The sequence below is a fragment of the Danio aesculapii genome, chromosome 16 (genome assembly GCF_903798145.1).
Source record: "Danio aesculapii chromosome 16, fDanAes4.1, whole genome shotgun sequence".
NCBI classification, from domain to species: Eukaryota; Metazoa; Chordata; class Actinopteri; order Cypriniformes; family Danionidae; genus Danio; species Danio aesculapii.
This window is the reverse complement of record NC_079450.1, coordinates 44445252-44456984: the sequence shown is the minus strand read 5'-3', so window position 1 is coordinate 44456984 and position 11733 is coordinate 44445252. Positions and strand designations below refer to the sequence as shown.

At 45.6% G+C, this 11733-nt stretch overlaps 1 pseudogene; it reads right to left on the bottom strand.

Annotated features, from left to right (window-relative positions):
* Positions 1-314: 314 nt before the first annotated feature.
* LOC130243805 (uncharacterized) lies at positions 315-1685 on the bottom strand (annotated as a pseudogene).
* Between the last annotated feature and the right edge of the window lie 10048 nt (positions 1686-11733).

Below are 11733 nucleotides of genomic sequence, written 5' to 3'. Positions count from 1 at the left end.
GAGTGGATATGCATTTAGTGAGTGTTTTCAGTGTTATGGGTTATCGGGTGTATTGACGTGTGGGGTGGGTTCTCTGTATGCCTTTCAAGAGAAGAGTTGTTTGCGAATTAGCTATGTGAGGTGCAGGGGAGCCGTAAATTAGTTTGTGGAAAAATTGAATTCCACTCAAATAGCCTTTAATGGAACTGATCTGGAGTTTTTTGATAATTGTGAGGTAGGATATGTAAGATGAATGGAAAGTAGAGAAAATCAGGAAACAGTATGTTATAACATGCATGGAAAGTTTTAAAGCTTTTCCATGCTGTTAAATATGACTGCAGGGTTCTAGGAGCCACTGCCTGAAGGATAAAGTCGAGAGAGGCTCCAAGCAGGTTTTTTAAAGGATGATCTATGGGAATATCAGCTCTGAATAAGGAGGGACTTGGATTGGAAACTGATCCGCCTCTGGTGCCAAATGTCTGAATTTCTGGAAGGCAAAACGAGAGAGAGAGTCAGCAATTTGATTTTTGGACCCAGAAATGTGATTTGCAGTTAAAATAAACTGGTCACATGCTGAGATCCAGTTAGGCGTCTTAGTAGGGGAATTAGTGCTAGCGAATTTGAACGGCCTTTATTTATACAGTGAACGGTTGCTTCATTGTCACAGTGAATTATGATGCGGGAAGAGGACCATTCTTTACCCCATAGGGATGCAGCGACGACTAGTGGGTAGAGCTCGAATAGCGCCGATGATTTTAGTGGTTGCGGCAGGTCTAATAGCTGGGGCGGCCAAGTGGACGCGAACCAGCGTCCTTGATAGTAGCCTCCGAATCCGATTGACGGGGCGGCGTCGGTGAATAAATTAATGTCTGCTGGGGAGGATATTAGGTCGCTGTAAAAGAAGGAGAGACCGTTCCATTGTTTGAGGAATAATATCCATAAACGGAGTTCGTTTAGGCTATTGTCATCGATGGATATAATATCCTCTAGACCGTGAGCTGAGGACGCGAGAAATAAGAGATGAGAAATAAACGAGCGGCCTTGGAGAATTATGCGCATTGCGAAATTCAAATGGCCGAGAATTGATAATAGGTCACGCTTAGAACAGGTGGGACTGTCTAATAGGGAGGAAGCTACCAGGATCGTTCGATCAATTTTTCCTTTGGTAGGGACGCTTGGAATTTATTGGAGTCTAATTTGATGCCCAAGAATTCGATTGAAGTGCTTGGACCGGCGGTTTTTTCCTCGGCGAGGGGAATCCTGAGTTCAGCGAAAACCTTCTGAACTGTCAAAAGGTGCGCGGCTGGTATAGCGTCTGGTGGTGAGATGATTAGGAAATCATCTAGTAGATGTATTAGATGCGGGATTTCGTAGTTATTGGAGAGGATCCAGCAGATTGCTTCCGACAGCGTATCGAAAATCTTTGGACTACTTCTGCAACCGAAGGTTAGGCGGACGGAAAAATAATAATTTTTTCGCCAAAGAATGCCGAAAAGGTGCCAAAAGTCAGGGTGGATGGGCATGACTTTAAAGGCGGACGTTATGTCGACTTTAGCCATCCATGCGCCGCGACCCGCGATTTTAATTAATGAAATAGCTTGGTCGATGTCATGATAAATCATTGAGTACTCTTCCAGAGGGATGAGACTGTTGATACTAGGAAACGGAGAGTTATGCGGGGAGGAAAGGTCGATTATTAAGTGTTTTTTATCGGAGAATTTCCTAGTGGCGACGCCAATAGGACTGACGCGATAAACTCTGAAAGGAGGTGCGGAGAAAGGACCCATCATGAAATTTTCGTCTACTTCTTTTTTGATTAGACGGTCGACGACGTCGGGTTCGGCGAGAGAGGACTGAAGATTTGGACAAATAAAACTACAGGTGGGTAGGCTAATGACCCCTGGATGAAAACCTGAAGACAGACCCGTTAATAGAAATTCGGTGAATTTGGGATCGGGATGTTTGAGCAGTTCCGATTTTAGGCGAGAAACATTCACAGGAGTCGATAGGTACTTTCTGGCATTTTTATTTACAGATTTTCTCACTGGACATACTGTGCGGGCGTGAGCGCCGCCGCAGAAATTGCAAACATGCAAGAAACGACATTTCTGTCTCCAGCACCTGCCGCTATTGAAGCCGGTGCACGGGCTGGCGGAGGCTGGGACAGAAGAGCTGTGATCGGAAAAAAGGGGCGGAATATTTGGGTTTGAAGGGACGTAACTGGTAGATCTGGCTGGGCTGGGTCGGGGAGGGGAGGAGGGATGGGATTTATGAATGGGCATGATTCTGTGTGGTGGGTGGTGGATCGACAGACCGCGCAAGATATACTGCGGCAACCGAGAAAGACTTTATTATGGAGATCTGTGTCTATGGCTCCCCAGAATGGGGTCTGGTTCCATTGTGAAATGCGAATGGTGCATTTAGCGGAGAAAAGGCGGTGGTATGTATAGAATTGAGAGCCTCCGTATGAGAGCGCGAGCTCAGCGACTATCGCGAGATAATCATTGAGCTCACGCCTCCTGTGGGGATAGACAGAACAAATGACGTCTGTATATCTCGAAAATGCTATTGTGAATTCTGTGAATGATAAGATGCGTGACTGAATGCTAGCTGTGTTTTTTAAGGTTACTGAAAATTGGCCGCAATCTATCTGGCGGTCTGCCGATGTGGGTGAAATGGGTGAGAGGAGAGAAAAAAGATCAACATCCGAACCTGACAGGATTTGGCTCCTGATGGTGTTGGAGACGGGTGGAGGATCCAGGGCGAGGGCGTTGGGTGGAACAGGTAGAGGCGTGGCTGTGGACAGAGAAAAAGACTTAGTGTGAAGAAGTGGCTGTGGGATGTTGGAGGCTAGAGCCGCTTGCGGAGGCATGCTCGCGCTACTGCTGGCCCTAGGATCACCGGTGGGAGGGAAAGAGAAAAGGGGAGGGGCTTCCGACGTTAGTGACGTCAGCGGAGGCGGCCTCACGCTGGAACTTGCGTCGGGGCCTGGAGGAAAGTTGTAAGCTAGGGCCGCTTGCGGAGGCATGCTCGCGCTGCTGACCCTAGGATCACCGGTGGGAGGAAAAGAGAAGAGAGGAGGGGCTGCCGACGTTAGTGACATCAGCGGAGGCGGCCTCACGCTGGAACTTGCGTCGGGGCCTGAAGGAAAGTTGTAAGCTAGGGCCGCTTGCGGAGGCATGCTCGCGCTGCTGCTGGCCCTAGGATCACCAGTGGGAGGAAAGAGAAGAGAGGAGGGGCTGCCGATGTTAGTGACATCAGCGGAGGCGGCCTCGCGCTGGAACTTGCGTCGGGGCCTGAGAAAACCTGGGGAAGAAGAGGAGGAATTAGAGGAGCTGGGTTTTGAGCTGGGAGCTGAGGCGGCCTCGCGCTCGCTCTGCTCGCGGGAGCTTGGGAGGGATGGGGAGGCAGGATGTGAATTTGGGCCTGTGCTTCCTGTAGCGACCCTGCGCTTGAGTTTGAAGGGGGGGCTGCGGGCCAAGGATATATTTGAGGATGAGCTTCTGGTGCCGCTAGCGGAGGCAAGCTCACGCTATACTGGCGGCTCGAAGGAACGAGTCCAGAGCCGGCGTGGAGTCCAACTTCCGGGGATTGAGATCCTACGTCCTCTGGACCTTGGGCTCTCCCCAGACTCGCTGACGGCCTGCTGCTGCGTCCGGGTCTGGAAGACTGGTTTCGATCCGGACGCTGGTATGGAGACTTTTGGACCTGGCTGGATTTTTTTGTGGCTTTGGAAGGTGGAGTGATGGAAGGAAGTGGTGCTCCGGATTGCAAGGCGTTATACATAGCCAGGAGGTCCGCCTTAGTGGTTCGGCGCGGAACGGTGACGTCTGCGCTGGCCAATGCTTGGCGGAGGTCGGAGACGGTGTTTATCCCTGTGGCTGGGACGGAGGACATGGCTGAGGCAAATGATGAGGCTGGAGAGGATTGCCTTCTGGGAGATGGAGATGGTGAGCCCCGTCGTGATCGGACAGCCGTGATTCTGGCTGAACGGCGGCCTCGAGGTGGAGCCGCGAGCTGAGCTGATGCGCTCTGCGGGGCTACGGAGCTTTGGGTACCGGCGGGAGATCTCAGAGGAGCCTCGGCAAGGAAGGCGTCGTCCTCTGCGAAGAGATTAATCTCAGACATTCTGCGTCGAAGTTTGGATGCTAAAGTCGTAAGATGCTGCAGGTAAGACAGCTTTGGTATATATAGGGGTTTGGTCAAGAACTGATTGGATAATAGAATAATTGTCAATGACGTATTTGATACTGAAACTTCTGCGCGTGCTCCTCCCGAAATTTGTTTATCAAACATCACTTAGTCCAAAATTCATTCCGGTGGCCACAACTGAGCAAAGATGTCACCAACTACATCAAGTCATGCCAAGTCTGTGCCCAGTCAAAAACACCCAAAGAACTGCCTTCCGGACTCCACAAGCCATTACCCATCCCACAACGACCATGGTCTCATCTGTCAATCGATTTCATCACTGATCTACCCTCATTAAATAATTTCACTACCATCCTTGTAATAATCGATCGATACTCCAAGTCCTGTCGTCTAGTCCCCTTACCAAGTTTACCCACAGCCATGGAAACAGCTCAAGCCTTGTTCCAGCATGTTTTCAGAGTTTATGGGTTACCCGACGATATTGTGAGTGATCGGGGCACGCAGTTTACCTCACAGGTGTGGAAGGCTTTCTGCAAGCAGTTGGACATTAACGTGAACCTCACATCAGGATACCATCCCCAAGCTAATGGCCAAGTCGAACGTCTTAACCAAGAAATTGGACGATATCTCAGGACATACTGCAGTAGAGAGCAACATCGCTGGTCTAAGTTTCTCCCATGGGCTGAATATGCACAAAACTCATTGACACACTCATCAACAGGACTTACCCCCTTCCCGTGCGTCTTGGGATTTCAGCCTCCATTGTTCCCATGGTCTGGTGAGCCTTCTGCAGTTATAGTGGTTTATGAATGGATTCGGCGTAGTGAAAGAGGGTGTGGGACAGTGCCACGTCCACCTCCAGCGGGCTGTGAGAACACAGGAGTTCCAGGCCAATCCCAGACGTCGTCCACACCCTCCCTACCAACCAGGACAGTGGGTCTGACTCTCTACAAGGGGCATCAAGCTACGGCTACCCAGCAGGAAGCTCAGTCCAAGGTACGTTGGTCCTTTCAAGATTATAAGACAAATCAATGAAGTGACTTAACAGTTAGAGCTTCCTGCTAACTACCGTATTTCTCCTTCATTCCATGTATTCCTGCTCAAACTGGTCCATCCGGAGGCTGACCCCGGCCAGGAGGCCACAGAACCACCCCTGCCATTGGACATTGATGGAAATCCGGCGTACAGAGTAAACATGTTACTGGACTCAAGGAGAAGAGAGGGTCAGCTCCAATATCTTGTGGACTGGGAAGGATACGGACCCGAGGAGAGATCTTAAGTTGCAGCCAAGGACATTCTCGACCCTTCCCTCATTGAAGAGTTCCATCGAGCCAGGCCCGACCGACCAGCTCCACGGGGGCACCCACGTCGAGCTCCAGGAGTCGCTCCTAGAGAGGGAGGGTTCTGTAACGCCACGCCAGCAGAGGGAGCCCTCGCGCGACTACTGACTCAGCTCCACTCCCTCTGCAGCTACTTCCTGTTTGTGCTGTATTTCAGTGAGTGTTCAGGCCATGCTTCTTGGCGAAGTATTGCCAGTCTACCTGCACTACCAAGCGTTTTCCAAGAGACTTTCATGACTGCCTGCCTTGATCAAGTACGTTATCGGTCTTTGCCCTCTTGCTCTGTTTTGGACTGTTCGTTGTTATACTGAACGTCTGCCTGCACTCTCACTACGTCGTCTGGATTTGCCCATGTGTTTGTTGACTGGATTGGACTGCTTATGTGTTGCAGACTTTCCGCCAGTTTACTCACTAATGTCTCTGCCTAAACCCCTTAAATAAACTTCTGCACATGGATTCTAATACAGCCTCAACCTCCACGTTACAGCATGTAGCGCGCTGGACTCTTTTTCTGCGCGCATGCATGCGTCAGTTTGCTTTCACCACGCTTGTTTCGGTTGCACATAGAGAATAACAAACTTGTACATGCAAAATACACCAAACGTGAATGGCCTTTTACTGAGGCTCCTTTTTTCGCACCGTCTCCCCGTGCCACCCACAGCAAGATAACGGTCCCTGGGCATCGACCATAATTCCCGTGCCTAAATATGCCACTGCTCACACTTCTTTAAATGTTTACTGTGTTACCAATATTGATGGTGATTTTTACTAACCCAACAGTGTTGATTTAATTGTTTTCTGAATTCTGTCATAGTTTTATCAACAACATTTTTAACACGACTTTAAATAAAAAAATTAAATAATAATAAAAAAATTATATATATATATATATATATATATATATATATATATATATATATATATATATATATATATACACACACACATATATATACATATATATATATATATATATATATATATATATATATATATATATATATATATATATATATATATATATATACATACACACACACATATATATATATATATATATACATACACACACACATATATATATATATATATATATATATATATATATATATATATATATATATATATATTTTTTTTTTTTTTTTTTTTTTAATTGAATGAAAAGCATGACATTGTGTTGGCTCATCCGCATAACTGGACGGATTGTTGACCCTCGGCTCTGGTAGTACACAAGCAGACTGTGGAGGAGCTTGGTCATGGCGCAGGGCATGAAGTTGATTGGAGAGATCTGCCACCTGGGCGGCCTGGTTCTCCACTGTGTGCCTGGCAGCGGTAAGCTCCTCTGCGTGTCTGCCCAACACCGGTCCTTGATGTTTCACTGCGGAGCGGATTGGAGATTCTCCTGCTGGGTCCATAGTCTGGCTTGATAATTCTGTCAGGTGCAAAAGGAGACCCAAATGGAAGGGAATAAATCAACAAAGTTTATTAAATAAAAAGCAGATGGAAAGTTCAGTTCTTCAGGGTTATGCAAAAACAAAGTCACTTAATGCAAAAAAAAAAAAAAAAATGGAAAAAAGGCAGTCAAAGTGTTAAGCCTTGGTCAAACACAAATCTCCACAGGAAAAAAAAACAGTTGTATAGAATACGACAGACCTCAGGCGGGCGAGCAGATGGATAGGCTTCACTCAAGTGCAGACTGTGGGCATAGCAGAGGTGAGCCAATGCCCAGCAGGATAAACAAATCACAGGATGAGACAGGACAAAACGAGAGACAATGGTGATCCACAAGACTGGATGATTCTCAAGACAGGCAAGACAAGTAACTCAAGCAGCTTACTGACATAGAACATGATCAAGCACAGAATGTGGGAGAAGGGGAGATTAAATAGCCAACAATCAGAGAAGAGGGAGAACAGGTGAGCGTGATAGGAACAGGGTAACAAGGGAATTGATAGCAGATGTGCAAGTGCGAATAAATAGACAGACACAAAAGGGAGACAGAGAAAACACACAAAAAACCTTAAAAGCCCTTTAAGCCTTTTAAAAACCAACAGGTGTGTTGAAGCAGAGTTTGACACCCCTGCTCTAAGTAAACCGGTCTAACCAGTTCACTAAATCAAACTGAGTCAAATGATCAACACTTATTCACAAATTACATCTAACATGCCTGATACCACCTCTGATTTAAACCAATTTTCTGAGTTATTCAGTTATTAAAACAGTACACTGAGATCAGATTTGATAATTTTAAACAGAACACAAACAGCACATGATAACCTGCTGTGACTTACACAGCAGCACAGTAGTGTCTCAACTAAACTTGGACAACTGATTAAGTTGCAGTGCCGGTAATCTGAGGGCCTAAATGAGAAGATCTGAATGAAAACTTAAGTTCAGTTGATGACATGAAATCAAAATGGAATTTAAATAGTGAGTGAATGCTTAACTCTGTTGCAAATCTTAACTGAAAAAAAAAACTTTTCAGATCGTAGTTATGTCAACTAACTTATTATGTTTGCTGACTCTATGCAATGTTTTATAAACAAAGTTTGAGAGGATCTTGTGCTGGTTATTGATAATGGCTGGTCTCACATCAACTATTACGATGAACCAATCAGCTGCATTCCAAAGACACATAAATTGTCTAACTTGCTTTACCTCAGTCATCTTCAATTACTGAAGAAAAAAAGATGGACCACATCGAGCTCCAACCCAATGACAACATCTTTGAGAGCTCCGCTCTCCCTGAAAGCCTCAGCCTTGTGCCCTGCAGCACAAGAACCAGAACCGAGCTATCCAATGAAGCCTGAGGCTCCTACAAGAGGCCTGTCTCTTGCTGCCTCTCTCACTCTACAACTGCTTGACCACCTTGGTGTCAAGGATCCCCATCAACTGCTACATCCAGACAACAACAACCCTCTCCAGCTTTATCATATGTTTCTGGTTTTCCTCCTCTTCACCATCTGGCAAAATCAGTTTATGGACTCAGGAAACCACTTGCTGATGCAGGCATCTTGCCACTACACTAAGGCAGGCCTCCTCAAGCTCTACTCACCCATCACCCATTATCCACTCTGCCAATAACAGTAAATACCAGGACCACCAGCTCAGCTCCATATCCTCAACAACTCACTTTTTCCCCATTGAAGCACACACAATCTGGGCCGTCCAGAAACACTACATCCAGCCAAAGCCACACCCCCACCTGCCCCATCATGCCAACAGATGCCACATATTAAATTCAGTTCAATTCAATTCACCTTTATTTGTATAGCGCTTATACAATGTAGATTGTGTCAAAGCAGCTTCACATAAAAGGTCATAGTAAATTGGTACAGTGTAGTTCAGTTTTTAGTGTTTAAGTTCAGTTCAGTTTAACTCAGTTCAGTGTGGTTTAATAATCACTACTGAGAGTCCAAACACTGAAGAGCAAATCCAATGATGCGCAGCTCTATAGATCCCGAACCATGCAAGCCAGTGGCGATAGCGGAGAGGGAAAAAAAAACTTCACTAAATTGCGGAAGTGAAGAAAAAAACCTTGAGAGAAACCAGGCTCAGTTGGGCACGATCATTTTAATTTCTCCGCTGGCCAAACGTCTTGTGCAGAGCTGCAGTCTCAGTGGCGGAGGCTGGAAGCTGGCCTCAGCAAAGACTCGTCTGTCTCTGGAGTGTCACAGGAATCAGTCTCATGTTCTCCACTCTTCCATGACCACCACAGTAGCTGCTCAGGATACGGCCTGGTCCAGGATATGGAAACCTTGGGATCATCTCGTCGTTGGTCTTGGATCGAGTCAGTGACTCTGCATAGTCTGAGGGCCTCGGGAAGAGTATCCCCAGGAGAAAATGGAGAATAAAGAAAATAATTAGCGTAGCTGCTGTTCATAGTGTATATAAACAAGATGCAGAACCTGTGTGGAAGCCCCCTAAGTGGTGCACTAAGTGTATGCTTTTCTGAACAGATAGGTCTTTAATCTAGTTTTGAATTGGGAGAGTGTGTCTGAGCCTCAGACGTTATCAGGAAGGCTATTCCAGGGTTTAGGAGCAATAAATAAGAAGGCTCGACCTCCTTTACTCGACTTTGCTATTCTAGGTACTACCAGAAGCCCTGAGTTTTGAGACCTTAAAGAGCGAGTTGGATTGTAGCGAGACAGAAGATTGGTTAGATAAACAGGAGCTAGATTATTTAAAGCTTTATATGTAAGAAGCAATATTTTAAATTCAATACGAAACTTAACAGGCAGCCAGTGTAAGGAGGATAAAATTGGGGTGATGTGATCAAATTTTCTAGACCTGGTAAGAACTCAGGCAGCTGCATTTTGTACTAATTGAAGTTTTTTAATAGAGGATGCTGGGCAGCCAGCAAACAGTGCATTACAGTAGTCCAGCCTAGAAGTCATAAAAGCATGAACTAGCTTTTCTGCATCTGAGATGGATAGCATACTTCTTAACTTAGCGATATTTCTCAGATGAAAGAAAGCAGTTTAGTGACATGGGATATATGATTTTTAAAAGTTAAATTGCTGTCTAATATGACACCCAGATATTTTATAGTAGAGCTAACGCTAACTTTGTATCCCTCTAATTGTAGGTCGAGTTGTGAGATCTGCTGTGTACAGGATTTAGGCCCAATAAGTAATAATTCTGTTTTGTCTGAATTTAAGAGAAGATAATTGTTGGTCATCCAGTCTTTAACATCTTTAATACACTCAGTTAGCTTGGACAGTTTAGACGTCTCATCAGGTTTAGTTGAAATATATAATTGAGTATCATCTGCATAGCAGTGAAAGCTGATCCCATGTCTTCTAATAATGTCTCCCAGGGGTAGCATGTATATTGTAAACAGCAAAGGGCCTAAAACTGATCCTTGAGGCACCCCGTATTTTACTGGGCTGATTTGTGAAGGCTGTCCATTAATATTCACAAACTGGTAACGGTCAGCTAAGTATGATTTAAACCATTGTAGGGCCTGTCCCTGAACACCTGTAGGATTTAAGCGATTAATGAGGATACCATGGTCAATGCCGCACTAAGATCGAGTAGAGGGGGGCGCTGTCGCGCGAGCACGATGCAGTCGTGTTTATAGTGAGCTCCTCACAGGTGACATTTCATTTAAATAATAATCAGACCTAGAAGTTAATTTCAAACTTTCTTTTGCTTTAATACGACTTATACATACATTCGGACTGTAAATTTGTGGATATCGTGTGTAGAATGGCTGCTCCTGGCAATAAACGAGGTGGCAAAGATACGCGAGCTAACGCAGCTAACATTAGCTCTGCTGACTCACGAGGTACTCACGAGGGAGAATCACTTTCAGCTGAAATGTTTAAACAATCGCTGGAGTCTATGAAAAACGACATTTGTATAAAAATTGAAAGTGCAATCAGCGGTCTGCAATCTGATATCAACGGAGTGAAGGAAGAGTTGACTTCAGCTGTTGCCACAATTCAACAATCGCTTGGCTCACAGGAGGAGCGGCTGAGAGCTGTCGAGGATTCAGCGACAGCAACGAGCAATTCTCTAACGTACCTTGAAACTACCGTGGCTAAACTCCAGACTGAGGTTACGGCTCTGTCTTTAAAGTGTGAAGATCTTGAAAGCAGATCAAGGAGGAATAACATCAGACTGATCGGAATTAGCGAGGGAGAAGAAGGCAACCGTCCAACGGAGTTCGTTTCAAACTTTCTCTGCGACCTGTTGAACATGGAGGAGAAGCCGCTGCTTGATCGAGCTCACAGGTCACTTCAACCAAAGCCCAAACCTGGTCAACCACCCAGGCCCTTCATCATTAGAGTCCACTTTTTCCATATTCGTGAACAGATTCTTCAAATGGCGCGTCAAGAAGGAAGGCTGACATACAAGGGAAAGCCCGTCTTTCTCTTTCCTGACCTCACGGCTAACGAGGCTAGGAAAAGAGCGGCTTTCGGAGAAGTGCGCAAATTCATACGGAACGTTGAAGGGGCTCGATTTGGCTTTACAGAGCAGCTGTTTACGGATCCTAACAAAGCGATGAAATATGTAAAAAACACCCTTGCAGCTGACGTGAGTGGAACAAAGACCAGTGTTCTGCCTGAATAACTGAAAATCATTCGTCGGCTACCTTTTGAGGTGACTGTCCATTCTGGATTTTCTTGCAAGGTACTTTATCTTTGGAATAATCTGGATTGATTGCGTTTTACTTGGACCAGTCCATTATTGTTCTATTATTATTTCACTCTCTGAAAATCAGTCTGAGAACTCTGCATCTGACTGTTTATTAGCC